The sequence below is a fragment of the Coptis chinensis genome, chromosome 7 (assembly GCF_015680905.1).
Source record: "Coptis chinensis isolate HL-2020 chromosome 7, ASM1568090v1, whole genome shotgun sequence".
Taxonomy (NCBI): domain Eukaryota; kingdom Viridiplantae; phylum Streptophyta; class Magnoliopsida; order Ranunculales; family Ranunculaceae; genus Coptis; species Coptis chinensis.
This window is the reverse complement of record NC_141462.1, coordinates 4,939,160-4,954,365: the sequence shown is the minus strand read 5'-3', so window position 1 is coordinate 4,954,365 and position 15,206 is coordinate 4,939,160. Positions and strand designations below refer to the sequence as shown.

General features: G+C 36.4%; 1 long non-coding RNA gene and 3 pseudogenes across 5 annotated transcripts; 2 read left to right on the top strand and 2 right to left on the bottom strand.

Annotated features, from left to right (window-relative positions):
- The first annotated feature begins 3,720 nt into the window (after nt 1-3,720).
- On the top strand, nt 3,721-10,706 carry LOC147485442 (uncharacterized; annotated as a pseudogene). Its single transcript, XR_015202732.1, has 5 exons — nt 3,721-6,081; nt 7,749-8,122; nt 8,406-8,534; nt 9,283-9,409; nt 9,685-10,706. The product of XR_015202732.1 is annotated as an uncharacterized LOC147485442 (transcript).
- Nucleotides 5,951-10,706, top strand: LOC147485441 (protein LEAD-SENSITIVE 1-like; annotated as a pseudogene). The gene is made up of 3 exons (XR_015201835.1): nt 5,951-6,081; nt 8,406-8,534; nt 9,685-10,706. The product of XR_015201835.1 is annotated as a protein LEAD-SENSITIVE 1-like (transcript).
- Nucleotides 6,404-7,781, bottom strand: LOC147485443 (xylan glycosyltransferase MUCI21 pseudogene; annotated as a pseudogene).
- A 1,051-nt stretch (nt 10,707-11,757) lies between the features above and the next one.
- LOC147485440 (uncharacterized) lies at nt 11,758-14,533 on the bottom strand. 3 transcript variants are annotated; one of them, XR_015202424.1, is made up of 7 exons: nt 14,105-14,533; nt 13,869-13,963; nt 13,612-13,727; nt 12,956-13,034; nt 12,767-12,874; nt 12,590-12,676; nt 11,758-12,186 (listed from the first exon to the last, which is right to left on the bottom strand). It is a non-coding gene; the product is annotated as an uncharacterized LOC147485440 (long non-coding RNA). The 3 variants fall into 3 exon arrangements; XR_015202423.1 differs by having other exon boundaries at nt 13,612-13,688; nt 14,105-14,324; XR_015202425.1 differs by having other exon boundaries at nt 13,612-13,673; nt 14,105-14,324.
- Between the last annotated feature and the right edge of the window lie 673 nt (nt 14,534-15,206).

The following is a 15,206-nucleotide window of genomic DNA, read 5'->3' as shown; positions in this document are numbered from 1 at the left end:
TTTTATTTTTCCTTTATATATTCTGTGAAGAGTTTGCCAAGGATAGATTTGTTTACTGCAAATGTGTGTCACTATTAGACGTACTAATTTATATGAAATACGACACGAAGATTTCTTTTCAGGGAATAGTTTCTAATCAAATTGGATTTTGAGGCTTTCAACCTCCGCGAAGCATGTCTTAATTATTACAACCTTTGAATTCTAGCGGTGATAGATAATTAAACTCTATTAGTAGTCGAGTGTCTTCTTAATTCAACTATTTTTTTTTTCTTTGTGCTTTTGGTGTTTGAACTTTTCGATATACAAGGTCACGATGTATCAAGGAAATTGCCTTTTGTAGTTTCATGTTTTCATTTATTCTTTAGAAGCCTATTAAGTCTTACCTAACTATCAAATCCTTTTTTTTTTAATCTCTTATCATTCATATTGAGACGTGATATTTGCTTTGACCGATTCAAAGTAGTATTTGATTACATTCAAACACATGAAAGCGGCGTCGCGGCATTGATCTTGGCATGAAAAGGTGGCTGATAATAAATATATTCATCTCGAGGTGGTTCTTGGTTGTAGAAATGGGTTGTAAAGATCTTTGGCCGGGGGACCCGACTTTATGAATGAACATGAAAGAAGAGGCACTAATACATTGTGAGGGGATAACACAAACATGAAACATTTTAGGTAGTTACAATTATTTCTAGAATGGTATCACTTTGAAATGCATAAATCAAACAAAGTGTTAGAAGGCAAGAAACTGGAGGCAAGTTTTTTCTCTTGAAAAGGATTATTTATTTATTTTTTTTTAGAAGGAGCAAAAGGAATTCAAAAAAGTAAGTGAATATATAATTTTTTTTGCTAGCTCTCAAGGGTTGTATGTTTAACATTGTAGTTGACACTATGACATTAAGAAGTGGGGTTGTTGGACATGGTCTTTGAAGTCGAGGTCAAGGAGATTAAATGGGAACTACGACCAATCCATGTAAACAAGGGTCATCAAATGACATTCTAGCATAGCAGGTTTTGGGGTGATATATACTGATTGTGAGACTGCCATACTTCAGCTATGCATGAATATTAGTATTAACACAAGCTTTGTTGTTGAGTGTTTGGCGATTTTGAAGTATATCGAGGAGGAAGTCATCAAAGGGTTGAGGAGACTATGGATGGAATAAGACTATATGGCTCTTTGTGAGGGCATATGGATCTTTGGAGCTACTTGTAGTTAGGGAAGCCCTAAATGGTTAAAGTGTTGAAGATGGTTAAAGTGTTGAAGATGGCTAGAATTCTCTTTTTACATCAAGTACTTGGCCTAAAACAAACTTTTCACGGCTATCACACTTGGCCAACAAAATCATGAGATTCTGTTAGGTAAACCCACTTGGCTTACTAGGTGGGAAAGGCCATATACAACATACTTGAAATTTGTAAAAGCAATTAGAGAGGGTATACAACTCTCTAATTAAAACTTTGTAATTAATTTTTGTACTTATTTAAAAACAATGCATAGTGTTTGTATTTTAAGTACTCTTGGTGTAATTGTTTGATTAGTCTTTTTTTTTTTCTTTAACTTATACTTTTTTTTTAATAAGAGAAAAAAAAATACCCATCTTAAATTCTCTGCATCTCTCCTCTTCACTCTTTATTTCTGTATTCTTCACCATTTTTTTTTTTAGAATTTCGATTCCTCAAACCAAACATAGCCTAAAGTAATTTGAATAAATTCATCTGGACTTTTATTGTTTGATAATGACTTGAGATTTGCTACAATATTTTCAATGTTTATTCCCATTTTATGAAGCGGTCGAGTTAATGGAATACAAGACTTGCAAATATATTCCATGTCGAAGATTGTATAATATTTTGCTTCAGATTTTGTGATAGTGGTGCAACTAGTGGTTATTGGACAGTGCTTTAATTTGAGAATAAAATTATTAGACAATGCTTTAATTTAGGAATAAAATTACTATCTGAAATTAGAATGACAACAGAATCGTGTGTAAAATTGAACATTAATACAGTCTGGAGTCTGGATTGATATTTGTCTCCTATATATTATTTAAAAGTTGTTCTTCTTTCTTGAGAGTAAACTTGCATGCTAAAGTATTTGAATAAAAATGTGCCAACCACAAGAACTTAGAGTAATATAATTAAAAATTATTCAATTACAAAAGAAACTGCATACTAAAATTGATGTGTCTTACAAATATATATTTTTTCCATAAACACTAAACAAATGATATTGAGTGAATTCTTGAATTATATTAACTTTATTTTTCTCGACCATAATGTGCATCAAGAAAAATCTAAAGACAATCGTCTTCGAGGCACGGGTTATACCTAGTGTATATATATAAAGCCGCGAAATGTTGTTTTTTTTTTTATACCAAGCATTTTTTTTTATATCAATTTTTTTTTTCTTCGATAATAGCATTTCATTTCCATTAAGTTTCAAAATAGAAAAGATTACATCTTAAGAACAATGGTGGAGGCTCGATCTATACCATTAAAAGTAGATGCCCATTTGGCTAATGCATGAACCTCCCCATTACCAGTTCTGTTAATCCAACAATGTTTTACGAGAAAAAAGGAAGTTATTACAAATACTTATAATATTTCCTAAGATAGAATTACTAATCTATTATTGAGAATTTGAACCGGTCTTCTTGAGGAGAGTTGATAAGCCCGACTAGTTGTCTCCCAAAGTAATATTGTATGTCATGGAGATTTTTTCGCATTAGTTTGCAAGCCATTTCTGCTGCAAGGAAAAGCAGGAAATGTTTTAGAAATGTTTATGTTATATATTATTGTCTCTTTTTGCGGGCTTTTATTTTTCGAAATGAGGCCTAAACTCAAGTGCACCAAGCCCACAATTTCGAAAAAATTTTTGCAATGTTTGAAAATATTTCCCGAAAAATGTTCAGAAGCACCCTCGAGCATTGTTGCCAAATTTATTCGGGTTTAAAATCGTTTAAAATCCGAGATATTGCCAAAGGTTCATTCATTTTCCAGTTTTTTAAACCCGGTTTTCAACAAAATAACGTTTTTAACGTTTTAAACCCTTTTTAATCTGTTTAAAACCGATGATATGAAAAAACTCCCATTTAAAACTTTTTTTTTTCAAAAGCCAAATTCAATAGAAAGAATTTATGTTTGGAGTTTACCTTTTGAAGAGTGGAAGTTAGATTGACATTATTTAGACCGTTCTATTTTGCTTTAGACTATTAATAATTAATTGAAAATTTTAAAGTTATTAACTTATTTGTAGTATGCAATTATTGCATTATGGTTGGTAATTAGTAGTATCTTATTTTGAATAGTGTTTTGGCTTGTTTGAATCTAAAATGAGTATTTGGATGAAACAATGATAATTTGATACTTGGTGCATTGGTGTTTTGAAGTTTTCTCTTTCATTTGTATTATAAATATTTTTTTGATTTTATGTTCCTATTTTTTATTCCCACTTTTATAGAAAATCAAACTCCTTATCTATTATATTAAAAATCATCGGTTTTACTAGCATATTAGATTATACGTTTAAAACCCGTTTTATATATTCCCACACTATTTCGCTTTTTGTTTTTTTCCGAGGCGTTCGTCCGTTAAAACCCACAGTAAAAGAAAGTTTTTTTTGCAATATACCGTTTTCCCGTAATGTTCAGAAGACAATGCCCTCGAGACATCATTGGACTAACACAGACCGACTCCGAGTTATATAAATATGCGATGGAGTTGAGCCTTTTCATAATAATTGTGTTTAGAGTTGTTTTCGATCTGCAAGAGAAGAAAGAAGAAGAAGAAGGGCAATGGTTCATCTCTGGAGACATGTTCCTGCGGCAACAAAGGGTGATGGAGTTTCCAGTAGGGCAAGAACATTACGAGCTATACGAAGAAATAGGAAAGGGTGGTGCTGCAACAGTGTACCGTGCGTTGTGCAAACCTTTGAAGGAGACGGTTGCCATAAAGATTCTTGATTTTGATCATGAAGACCCCGACAAGGTTGCAAAAGAAGTTCGCCTTATGAAACTTGTCGACCACGTTAATGTTTTAAAAGCACACTGTGCTTTTGTTATCGGCAATGATTTATGGGTTGTGATGCCGTTTATGGAAGCAGGATCGTTTCAACACATACTTAAGACAGCTTATAAAGACGGGTTGCGAGACGAGGCGGTTATTCGTACTGTTCTATATGAGGCGTTGAAGGGTTTGGAGTATCTTCACGGGCAAGGGTGTATACATCGAGATGTCAAGGCTGGAAACATCTTAGTCGACTCGCATGGAGCAATTAAGCTCGGTGATCTTGGTGTGTCTGCTTCTCTTTTTTGATTCTGGTGATAGGCGACCCAAAAAAAGAAATACAATAACAGGGACACCTTGCTGGATGGCGCCAGAGATCCTGGATATGGAAGAAGGGCATGGATACGACTTTAAAGCAGATATATGGTCCTTCGGCATCACAGCCATAGAGCTTGCCCACGGTCATGCTCCTTTCTCAGAGTATCCTCCTGTGAAACTGTTTCTTACAATCCTGACAGAAGATCCACCGCGTTTAGATGATATAAAAGACCAGAAGTTCTCAAAGCAATTTAAACAGATGATTGCTAAGTGCTTAGTAAAAGATCCATCAAAAAGACCTTCAGCAACAGCGCTTTTGAGGGATCGATTCTTTAAGAATCACAAGTCTAGTTGCGTACGAGCACTTGTGGAGAAGATTCCTTCTATTGTTGGGAAGATCCCAAAAACAGTGAAGGTGAACGTAGAACATATGCAAGCACCTAGTAATATTCAGGATGTGCAAAAGGAGGAGATATCGCATAATCAGTACGAAAGGGGAGTAAGCAATTGGAATTTTGATATAGAAGAACTGAAGGCACAGGCAGCCCTTATTGAGGACGAGGAGGAAAAAATTTCTGCTGAAGCATTTTCAGAAAATGGCGACCAGGGAGACAAAGATATTAATGGCCGAAATCTCCAGCAAAATGGGCGATCGATCAACGTAATATCAAAAAACGCTGACTTAGACAAGCTACTCGGTTTTCATACCTGGTGTAGCAAAGGAGTTGCAGTGATGAGCTGCTAGAGGAAGCGACCACAAATCAGGATTTCAGAGCCTATTCTCTCATACTAGAAGTGAATCCTCTTGCTTGTAATTGAAAAAAGAACTACGTGTTAGCTTGATCCTGTCAGTGGGGTAAGGCTTTATGTCCCCCTCCATGGTACGTAGGCAGCCCAGAAGTAACTTGGGTTCAGCAGCAAATATAAAATAAAAATAAAAAGTTCAATTCTGTGCAAATTTGTGAACATGTATAATTTCAGATCCTTTTTACCCTTCTCTTTTTTACACTAACATATACAAATATTTTTTGTGTGTGGACTGCAAGTGATTCACATGAAGGTGTTCCTTGACAGAAAGGGTTTGTAATGTGAATTAGTATAAATATAAAAAACACTATTGATAATCATAACTGAGAAACTGACGTTGGGACCTTTGGATGAAAATCTTAAGAAACAGTACCTCATTACAACTAAACAAGAACTTTTCAAACTAAGCTGCAAATACTTTTGGCTACATGCCTACATTCTCACAAGTCTGAGGATCTTTAGAACAACACACTGCAACAGGTAACATAAACAAAAACAAAGGCCATCCTCAAGCAGTGCAACCCTATAACAGTTTTGTCCATTTCAGATATTCATCATCCTTCCGTCCATTTTTATGGCATCTGAAGCCAGGATCAAGAAATGTGCATTCTTCCGTGTATGAGTGATGAAGATTACTCTCGTCTCGAACCCATCTTCCTTTGGTATAATCACAAGTCCTTTAAGACGAAGTTGGATTGTTTTGTCGAAAATCTGATAAGATACTAGATGGAATCCTGTTACTCAATAAAATTTTTTTGTGGCAACTACTACCTGTGGTCTGTGGAAACTGCTACACCGCATGTGGGTAACAACAATGAAATCTCATCTTCAATTCTCTTCTCTTATGTGTTTGAATATCCTTCCAAGTTCAGACTTATAGGTGCACTTCTATTTAGATGTTGGCAGGCTTCAAGACTAGGCCTGCCTTGTTTCTCTGTGTATCAGGTATGGTGAAACGAATTTAAATGGCATCTCAAACGAATAATCAATGCTGTTTTTACATATCTATTAGGAAAGTCCACGCTACAAGCCTTACCAAATGGAATTGGATGTATGACATGATCTACTAGTGGTTTTTAGTGTATACTACGGTTTTTCTGGACTTTTCCTATTACTGGGAGAGCTCAAGTTCTAAAAGAGCTGAGCATGTATCCCTCTAGCCCAAACTGAAGCAGAAAAGTTCTTCAAAGATGATAACATCTGTGACAAATTCAATCGAATACACATATCTTTACCCCAAAAAAAAAATCCAATACACGGAAAATGTAATACTGTATAATGGTAAATCCTGATGCATAAATTTATACAGGAGAAGTTATAGCTCTCGCCAAAAATTGGTAATACTGTATAAGGTACATATAGAAAATGTCACAAAGTTAACCTTTACAAGCTAGCTACCTTCTACATATGTTCACGGATGTAAGAAGACCCATGAGAGTTCAATCACCAATAACGGCAATAAGTATGCTAAGAACGCCCTCTGCTCCTTTCCGAGATGGTGTAGACATAGGCGCGAAACAACTGCTCCCAAAATCATTCTAAATCCAACTTGACATTCTGCCCATCCAGATAGATTTTCTTGGTAAATTGCCACCCGTTTGCATTTATACTGTTTGGATCATTAAGTATAGGGTCATCATTATTATACTTGTTGTATAAAGAACTCTCCTTCGGAAGGATTTTGTATCCAATGTACTTGAGCCCAAACTTCCTCGAGGGCACACCGTAGTAAGTTTCTGCAGCCCAGTCTGTGCCAAGGGGTATAATTTGGATTAAAACAGAACTGGGTCTCATGAAGAGGAAATGCGTCATGGCTGCACCATGGACTCCAACCATGGCATCAGTAGAATTGAGAACCTGATATATCTTGGCCAGCTCAGTTGTTCTATCTGGCTTCAACACCTTCACTTTGAATCCAATTTTCTCTGCTAAATGCACTAACAAATGTTGATCAATTATTGCTCTTGATCCACCTCGGGATAAGATGACCAGTTTCGGCTTCTTATTCTCTTTGTATTTTGCTAGTTCAGTTTCTTCATCTTCTTCCAGTGCAGATAATGTTGGTGATGAAGACAATAGCACCTTTTTTTTTCTCCTTTCGAATCCATCCTTGTATTCTATGCCAATATGCTTTGTCTAGAACGTTGTGGAAATCACTAATACTCTTGTTTCCTTGAACTAACGAAGAATCAATGGCAAGCTCGTCAATCGTCATGGATTTTGAGACCAACAATTACCTCAGGGAAGCAATGTGTTCTTTTGTCATTACTGAAGTCGATCACATGGTAATTGGATAGGCGGGATAAGACATCACCGTACCTACTCATCCACCATTGATGGTACTCGAGTACTACAAACACCACATTCTTCTTCATATGTTCGGAAGTGATGTACAGTGGTATAAGCCCATCATTAAAGTCATGGTAAACATTGCCAGTATAGCCTCCGGTTGAAAACACAATAGCTGGAACAGAGTGTTTAACTTCACACAGATGGCAAACCTTAGAACCTTTTTTTTTCACAACAAGGTCTAACTCCATAATGGTATCCATGATGCCAGTCTCCCATTTCCTCGTATAGGGTCTAATCTTTTCATGTGCTAAATCTTCAAGCAATTCCTTCAAGGTGGAACCACTGGAGCCATTTGTTCAAAAACTCAGTGCAAGTTGAATGGAACATGGAGAGAACACAAAAATCTTGTCTTTAGCCATTTGACGACATGCAATTCTCTCACGATGAGGAAATCTCGTCGTCTCCTCTAACAGGTTCTCATCTCTTCTTGTATATAATTTTCTAATAATAATTAAAAGTAAGAGTGGGGTTATGTGTTTCATCAAATTTCATTGTGTCACAACTCACTTGGAAGTTTAACATCACCCCATTTCAAAATTTGATATGTTTAGGGTTAGGGATTATCCAATTTGTTGACTTTTTAGTTTGTTTGGAGAGGTGAATTTGTCTCAGTTTGGAATTGACCCAAGTAAATGTAAGTAACGAGCAATCTTTGGTCTTTCGAGTCAGGAGTATTGACTGCAATTAGATTTTATTGTGGATATCAGTTATTTTTCATTTCGCAATTCTTTTGTCGGGTCTGTTTCTTGCACAGTTTTGGACCAAATTTTCAAGTTTTTTTTTTTTTTTTTTTTTTTTTTTTTCCTGTTAGAACCAATTTTTAAATGTTTTCGATAGCTCTGACACCTGCATTGCCTTGGGTCTTTTGAACTGTTTATTAAGCGCGATGCTGATATAACTTTTTTATTTGGCTGCAGACAAGCTAAGTGTACTATCCTTCCTTGAGGCTCTAGACGATTCTGTTGCAAAAGTATCTGATTCTGACGATACGGAGCTGCCATCTCAAATGCCTAGTGGTAGTGATGCTATGGAAGCTGGGGGGAAAGGTAAAACATATTTGGCTAATGATTCTGTTTTTCATTTGTTAATAGATTAGTGAAAAATTAAATCTAATATACTTGTATACTGATTAAAATGATTTGTGAGCTCGTCATATTAAATCATATTGTGAATGTTAGTTCATAGTTCATAGTTATTTGATTATGGACGGTGATCTCTGTTTCCTTTAAATATTGCAAAATGAGTTTTGAAATGCACTAGTGTTTACTAGTACACTTTGTTGATCGATTCATGATTGTATTCAGCTCATTGTTTGGTTATTTAGTTTTGTTGAATGCTACGTTGAAAGAGATAAGTTATTGGGTTGTTGATCGAGTTCACTGTTCTTTGAGTGTAAAATGAATTATACATACAGATCTAAAATGAATTCTAAATTGCACAAATATTTGCTTGGACACTGCATAAAGTGATTATTGTTGTGAGGATTTTTGGAACACTAGCAATATTACTTATGTATAAACTCAGCAGTTGTCACATGTTCTGTTTCTTAGCGGATTGCTTGAATGACTCTTTGTTCTGTTTAGTTTCTCGATTTATATATATTTGTTTGATTCTTCTGAGAATCCTTTCAAGGGAATCTTGACCAGTTTTCCCAAAAGTGGAGGTAGTGAGTTCGGAAAGTACTACAGTCTACCAATTAAGCAACAAATAATTTGTATACTTTCTTTAAAAATCATCCCTTACCAAGGTGCAAGGTGCATATAAGTATAGAATGGATGAGAGGTGTTGTTTCAGGGCTTTGGGCATTCATCTGGAGGAGCCACGCTGGTATAGCAGGTTGGTTATATAAGGATAGAATGGATGAGAGGTGTTGTTTCAGGGCTTTGGGCATTCATCTGGAGGAGCCACGCTGGTATAGCAGGTTGGTTGATGTGTATGTTTCTTGTGGATATTCTTCTTGATTATAAGAGAGAGAAGAGAATTGTAAGGTCTTCAATTATTATTTGATAAAAAGAATATTTAAAAGGGCCACGCTGCTTCAATTCTACCCTTTTTGTATAGAAAAGTGGACATACTAAATTTCTAATATTTAAAAAGTTTTTTTTTTGCAATTTAAGCAGTATGTTTTTTTCTTGTATTTATTGTACATTCATTTATTCACCGTACCCACAAGTATCCAATACTCCCTTGCTGCAGGAATTTATGTTGATGATGATAAAGTTGTCCATTTCACCAGAGGAAGAGGCCAAGAAGTGGGCACTGGTACAGTGTTGGATGTTCTTCTTGTCAGCTCAGGACTCAGGACCTGCTCAATCTCTAGTTCCTTGCACTGTCTACACATAGCTAGAAGAAGGTAATGGCGTTGTGTCATCTTGCCTTAATTGCTTCCTTTCTGGTGGAATTCTGTACCGTTTTGAGTATGAAGTCGGCCCTGCTCTCTTTCTAGCAAAAGCACGAGGTGGAACCTGCACTCTAGCAGTGTCAGACCCAGATAACGTTGTATGTTCACCGAGCCACCTATTTACTTACAAATGGATTTGGGTGCTACAATGTATTCACAAAAAATTGTGAGGACTTTGCTATCTACTGCAAGACGGGTCTGCTTGTTGTTGAACAAGGAATATTAGGCCAGAGCGGGCAGGTGGTGTCGATTGTAGGTGGACCTCTTGCAGCTGTTTTATCGACGCCATTACGCCTTGTTACCGCTAATGTGTATGGGATGGTGGCAATGGGTGTAGGGGTCTACAGCCTACTGTGCTAGTTGATATGCTGCTGACATTGGCAAGAGGAACGATGTGGTTAAAGTTGAGGCAGAGGATCTGGTAACAAGGCTGGCAACAGGTAGGCTCCAAGTTGCTGAGACAATGGCCATTGTGCCTGCGGTTCAAGTACGGTAGTGATCCGGAACATGTGTATACTTGATGTGAGAGGGTTAATAATCTGTTGGAAGTTGCATGTTGGTGATTTGGTTTGTGAACTGTGTCATCATTATTTGGTGTAGCTGTTGTTCTTTGGGTATGTCGTTTGGGCTTTCTGTCCTTGGTGTAGTTGTTTTTCTTTTATTTGCTAGCCTGTAATCATGTATTATGGTGCCTGTCTCAGACGATTCTGTGTCGAAAGCCCTTGGTGTAGTTGGTTTTCTTTTATTTGTTTGCCTGTAATATCCAGACTACTATCTTGGGCCTTATATTACTGGTTCTGCAATTTCTGCACAATAAGATAGTTGGCAACATCCAAAGTATAAGTGAAGTACTGTTGATTTAAATTTTTGTTTAAGTATTCATTTAGATTTTATATGATCGGATTCTGAGTGTTGGAAATTACAGAGACAGTAAGCAACATTTTCCTTGCTTCAGAATAAATGATGAAATTTGTATAAAGATTGGAGTTTTCTCTTGTCTGTTTATAGTTGAAACAAGACTGAGGTTGATCTGAATGGCCTCCTTGTTTTTTAAATGGTTAAGATAGTAGTTATGTTACGGCATTTGTTTAGTCTATTTCATATTAACTCCTCAGTCCTCACTGTTGAGTACGTTTTAGTTCTCAGGCATCATAGTTTGGGCGAGGTGGAATGTTACCTAACCTTCTTGAATTTCACTAGGAAATGTCTTGAATTTCTGGTTCAAGAAAATTGTTAAGAACGATTTTGATTGAGAGAGAGAGAGACTCTACCAGAATTGAGAGAGGGAGAGAGTGTTGAGGCGGGCTAACCTTGAGAGAGAGAGAGAGAGTGAGAGAGAGAATCGAATGATCAAAACTAGGGTTAAAATTGATCAGAAAATTGCGAAATTGCCAAAAATTGTTATTTGCTGAATTTGCCGGCAAAAAATTGTGTTATCAAGCACCACCAAATGACATTTGCCACATTTGCCTGTTGACAAAACAAACAACGGCAAAACTCTATTTTCCCTGCTAGGTAGTTTGCCGACAAATTTTTAAGTGGGAAAATGTTTTCCCATTACATATTTGCCTCTTAAGTGGGAATATTTATAAAAGCACACCCCACCGCTGATAAATTTTCCCACTTTGTCGGCAAATAAATAATGAAAAAATAATTTCCCACTTAAAATTTGCCGGAAATAAATACTAGTGGGAAAATTTTGTTTTTCCGTTGCTTGTTTACACAATTTGCATCAACTGGCAAATGCTGGCAAATGTCATTTGCCAATTTTGCCGGTGCTTGATAACACAAAATTTTCCACTGGAAAATAAATTTTAAAATTTATTATTTTGTATTTTGTATTTAAAATGGTTCATACATTTTAAAAAGATAAAACACATAACAACTTTTCATACAATTTTCCCTGAATATTTTTACATTGACTTGTGATATCATGAAGGAAAATTACATTTCTTACTTTGCACCCATATTTGTTTTGTTGATTAAAAAGATAGATAAAAACACTTCACAGTGTTGGGTCCAAGAGTGCAGCTAATACAAAATACAAGCATGAACAAAACAAAGTCACCTAGTTGCAGTTTATACTCGAACAATTTCTCAGGAGCTTTGTGAAACTTTTTACATTTCTCAGGAGCACCACTCACTCACTACCTGCAACACCTTAGCACCACCCACCAACACCTGCACCACTCACCAGCACCTGGCAGCATAGCAGCAGCATCATTTGTCAGCAGCAGCAACAACACTTGTCAGCAGCAGCACCCACACACCTGCACAACACACACACTCCACTCCACCTGCAAAATTTAACTTGGAACATAACAACACAACTAAAAGCACTCTCACACAGTTACACTACAACTAAACAATCTATTCATTTCCAAACAAGTCTCCAAACCTTCAACATCACCATTTCCAACACACAAAACCAACAAGGCACCACGACTTGCACTGGGGGGGGGGGAATGGAGAACCGAAAAGATACAAATAATCAGCAGACTACAAGTGTGAGGAATTAATCGGTGTCACAGACCAGTTTTGGTTAACACCTTCTCCAAAAACCAATAAAGAGTCTAAAAAGGATGTAGTTCCCCAAGAAGAATAAGTACCAGAACGATAAGTACGAAGGTAGTCCAAAGCTTGGAAGCTACCTACTAAAACAATAATTTAATAGATAAAACAAGGTAACATGTTACATACCTTTAATCGTGTTTGTCCAGCTATGCTGTTGACTACTCCAAGAGGAAGACCAAGTGATTCCAGTACAGGGCCTTGTTCAATGTGAACCTTTGGAAAAAGAGACAAAAATCAAAAAGACTTTGAGAACGATATGAATATACATATATTTGGTGATAGGCAGTGAGAGTGCCAGCATACGCAGTAATATAACCCCAGACTGATCCTTCCTTGTACTTGAGTTGAAGAAGACTTTCCTCAGTACTCTCAAATGAGTTCTCTTTGAGAGCATGTTGGACTGTTGCACCACTGAATGAGGTTTTATCCATCAAACTCAAGGTGAAAAAGAGAAGCATTATTCCATGTATAAATTGAGTGAGTCGGTTAAACCTCTTATCGGATATTAGCAATGCTGAGACTGGCAAGCTGTCTGAAATCTAACACCCTCTTCATCACTAAATGCAATCACCTGCAAGTTTCGAGCAGTGAAGCAACAATAAGCCAGGTTATAGTAAACAATTGTGATGCATCAACTCTTCATTATGTCAGGGAACAATCAAATTGAAGATGGATAGCTATAAACCCAGACATGCACGTTAGCTCAACAAAATGTGAACCTGTATGCGATAACTGGGGAAAGATCAGATTATCTAACAACCAAGTATCATGCCTATATCTTCCGTTCTTGTGATCCAGTTCTTAAGTACTTTGGACAGTAAGTTTGTTCTAGCTCTACAAATAGGAAGTTAAACAACACTCAGCAGGAAGTCAAGGTCCAATTTGTCAAATGGTAGTCTAGTTTCCCTATATGTATTCAATCACTGCCGGATCTGAACATAACCACGATTCAGTGCTCAAAGTGAAACCTATTTATAACGGGTGTTAGTATATATTTCTTTAACAAGCAGGACTCACTTTTGAATTATGATTCATAAACTACGTAAGGTACCCCAAAAGCATTCACATGTAATATATCAACATAGTGCACCGCTGGCATAGTCATCACAGCAAAGCAAAAACACGAAGTGGCATCATATTTCACTGACCTCTATCGGTCTTCTTATATTTTCTAACTTTCCTTCGATCTTCAAAACCTAAACTGCAGACACTGCACAAACTATACCTAATGAGCCATCGAACATTCCAGCATCAATGACAGTGTCTTGTACAAGATAAATGCTAATCATCAACTAATCACACTGCCAGAATATAATAAAAGTATCGGTGTGTTCTAGTCTATAGAAACCACCCTCATGCAGACTTTACTCAACATGAAATTAGTTGTAAATACTTTCGATATTACCTTCCCTATCTCCTGAAGCCTGGATACTGCTTCTTCTTTCAAAATTTTCGAGAACAAACCACTTCTAATGATGTTCGTATCGTTTGTCTCCACACCTGGTCAAAATAAAACCTTCATAAAGATAAACTCAACACAATTTCACCATAATGTAGTATTTCTCTCAATTTAAAGAATTGGGCATGCATTTGTTTTCCTTTCTGAACAATCAATATTGAATCTTTCATCTTAAAACTCACTATATCAATAAACTTTATCCCAAAATCTGAATTGAAATTGAAATAACAGTTAACCAATTAAAATTGATTTTTTTTTAATAAAATCAAATGAGAGAGAGAGAGAGGGAGAGAAGCAAATGGGTTTGTCGCAGACTAGGGTGGTTGATCGAAGCAAGAAAATGGAGTGGGAAAATTTTGGTCAATTTTCTGCTGCCAAAATATATCCGTCTCCCATATGGATAAAATTTTCCTGCTTCGGGTGGGAAAAGATGGTCACGTGAGTGTTTTGCCGGCAAATTGGTTTTATTTTTGCCAGACCCATATATCGCAACAAGCAGCGGCAAATATGTGTTTAAGTGGAAAAATATCGATTTGCCAGCAGGAAAATGGATTATCAAGCAAGCCCTAAACTCTCGCTCCAGATTTCCGGCGTCAGCTTCCCTAAATCTTATTGTCACGAGTGAGTCAAAGGATTGGGTATAACAGACTTGATGCATGAGTCAATTTGTCGCCTCTTCCGCCCATTTGTTCACTTCCTTAGTTATCTCGATTGCCTTCATCCACATTATTCCACAATATCAAATTAATTAATCCAACTAATTACTACATATCTTTCCGAATAAAATTAAATTTCTATAATTACATATTCTGGCTACTGTTTTCTTCTAATACTTCAACATGTTTTAGGATAAACATAAATTTCCATAATTTTCGTTCAACTTAATGCATTTTGCTGAATAAAGCTGGTTAGTACTATAATATTTCAAAACTATTTTTGAGCTATTAAATTTTTTTAGCAGTATAGACCAATTTAAAAACATTGTTCTAAGAAAAATTTAAGATCAAATTAAAAGAAAAATGGCTCACCTTGTTTTGGAAATCTACGCTTTCAGCCTTGCCTTTGTATATCTCTTCAGCAACAGTCACGAAGGTTGGTTTCAGAGTGCAAGACTGGTCAACCCAAACACCACCAACAAAAGATAAGATAGGTCCACCATCAGTGGATCCAGTGAGTATCTCAATAAATTTCATAGCAACAGAGTTGAGATCATCCAAGTTTTTAGCATCTAGAAACTCAAGCAATTCCTTCAAGGTGGAACCACTGGAACCATTTGTTAAAAAA